Raw genomic sequence first — 2,636 nt, 5'->3', positions numbered from 1 at the left:
CTATCTACAGCTGTCACTATCCAATAAAGCCAATAAAAAGGCCAAAAAAATAACTTAATAAAATTTAAAAAAATACTGTAGCGTAGGCTGACCATATTCAGCAAGGGACAGCTCACGCAGCAGGATTGTTGACTGTTGTTGAATCCTGAACAGAACCGATTCAAGAACCAAATCTAATTTGGTGGAAAAGGGGTACTTCTGGTCCCCACTTCTCTTCTTAATTGTTCCTGTTTGGAGCCACTGTCAGCCACGTATTTTGTTAAATACAACTGATTTGCACATCAACAACAGCTCAACAAGTGAAATACTTAACTGAATGATCCTTTTCAAGCTGTTTTCAGCTTATAGTATTTTGCATTAGTAACAGATCTACATAAAAACTAATCTAATTAAAACTAATTACTACTAAAAATTTGTTAGGTCTTTGGAAAAATACAAAACATGAGTTGCCCCAGTCAGTTACCTTGTGGTACACCATGCCGAAGTTGTCTCACACTGGAACTGACGGTATGAAAAACACTTTGATGTCTAGTTGACAAATAGCAATGGACTGGTTGCACAGCAGACATTTTGACTTGTCTAAGCCGGAAAAACAAAGGTGGACTTAATAACAGTAACGATGGCTTAGTTCCATTAAGTGTTTTATAACAGTGACTGTGAACAAACACCCACAATAGCAGGACTTCCCCTAAGTGGTATGCAGCTACCATTAGTACACCTGTGAGTTGTCTACTGTGCAACCAGTCTATTGAGCCAGGAGAGTGGGCTTGCTACACTGGGCTGTACAACTGAACTGACCTAATAGAGGTTGTCAGGTATGTTGTACAGTACTTGAGTATAAATGTGAGAGGAACCAGAAATGTAAAAACAACAACTGAGACACTGACTTTTCATAATGATTTTTACTGTTGGTTATGGAAGACAACTGACTTATGACTTGCAATTCATATGGCAATTCTGCAAGCTGCGATAGTCTTGTTTTATGTTCGATGTAAATTTGAAATAGTGGCAGGGAGCCAGTGAAGTGTTATAATGTACACATGCACAACAAAGTAAATGAAAATACATCCAAGACAAAGGCATGCATCGAAAATACACCAGAATGTGACTTACCATTGGATGCTGTGAAGTCTATAGCCACTGTGAAGTTCAGTTGTGTTCTGTTGCAAAGATAATGGGAATCAAAGGGGAAAAGAGGAAAACAACAAAGAGCATCACACACACCAACACAATGAACTGCAATATAATGAGTTTACTGGTTCACTGGCTAATTGGTATGGCAATATTCCCTCCACCATCTCGAAGGTCTAATTAGGTAAAACAAATGGAACCAGTAATTAAAAGTGAATGAACTGAATAAATTAGTCGTTTGTAAATGATATTTACCAAAGCAAACTCCCCCAAAACTTCACCCCTTCACAGGCATGATGAATTCAATGTTGATGCTCAAAAAAAAGCTTTTTGGAACTTCACTGTACTATATTCAGATAACTACACACACACATACACACAAACACACTCTCTCTCACACACACACACAACTGAAGACACACACAACCAAAGACACACACAACTAAAATGGTGGCTATTGACACTCACTGTGAGAGCAGGCTAATTATTATTCCACTCACCCTCCTCGGATGAAATCCACAAAGGTATACTCGGACTCCACTTTGAAGGACAGCAGAGTTACCTGGCGAACACACACACACACACACGTACCGACACACATACAGAGTGAAAAACAGAGCAGGAGGAGGACCGGGGCCAGGTAGACGGGAAGGAAAAAGACAAAGAGGTGGCCAGACAGCAAAGGAGTTGGTGAGAGAGAAGCAGATGTAAGAGGTGATGATACTTATCTGAATATATTAGATAACATAAAATACCAAAACAGAGAACATGGTGGGTGTACTCACAGTTCCAGAATTGATGTATTTCTTCTTTTTGCCTTTCTTCTTGGGATTTAAAACCTGCCGGGGGGGTAAGTTAGTGTATGAGTGGGTACTTGTAAAACCACTTCATACCCTGGAATGATGTTTAATAATGAACATGAATAATTCAACAGATTCCTGATAATACTGGCAGCCCATGAATTGAAACTGATATTTTGTTTAACTGTGTGTATATAGAGTAGGGAAGATAAAAAGGGACTCTGAGAGGTGAAGAAATTAAACCATTCATCCATCCATCGTCATTACGAATCTGACGGGTAAACTTTCTCATTCACTTGTAGAAGAGATGATTATTAGAGACTTCTTTATGTCTTTATTCATTATGTTGCAGTAGTATTATTAACTGGTTTGCTTAGAACACTGTTTCTCAAATATTTTACACCAAGTACCACCTCAGAAAATATTTCCAAATACCAGAATTATGACAAATATTAAAATACAGTAGTGTAGGCCGACCATATTCAGCTACGGATATTTACGCAGGAGGCAGATTTATTTCAATTAACAGATTATTTATTATTGACTGTTGTTGAATCCTGAATAAAACCTGTTCAAGAACCTGATCTAATCTGGTGGAAAAGGGGTACTCCTGGCTCACATTTTAGTTCATAACTAATCAAGGAAATATGCAAGAGCAGCATGCATGAACATGACTACAAAGCCGGCTGATATTGAAACAAAATA

General features: G+C 38.2%; 1 protein-coding gene across 1 annotated transcript in view; it reads right to left on the bottom strand.

Moving 5' to 3' along the window:
• Window positions 1–1,693, bottom strand: part of LOC118324648 (copine-9-like) — a gene marked incomplete at its 5' end in the record, with an annotated part of 23,354 nt that extends 21,661 nt beyond the window's left edge. The window contains 2 exon segments of the mRNA XM_035657074.1: window positions 1,114–1,160; window positions 1,632–1,693.
• Between the last annotated feature and the right edge of the window lie 943 nt (window positions 1,694–2,636).

Source organism: Morone saxatilis, unplaced genomic scaffold (genome assembly GCF_004916995.1).
Source record: "Morone saxatilis isolate NCDOM2014 unplaced genomic scaffold, NCSU_SB_2.0 Contig15, whole genome shotgun sequence".
NCBI lineage: Eukaryota > Metazoa > Chordata > Actinopteri > Moronidae > Morone > Morone saxatilis.
The sequence above is the reverse complement of the archived record's forward strand: the minus strand, read 5'-3'. Positions and strand labels throughout refer to the sequence as shown.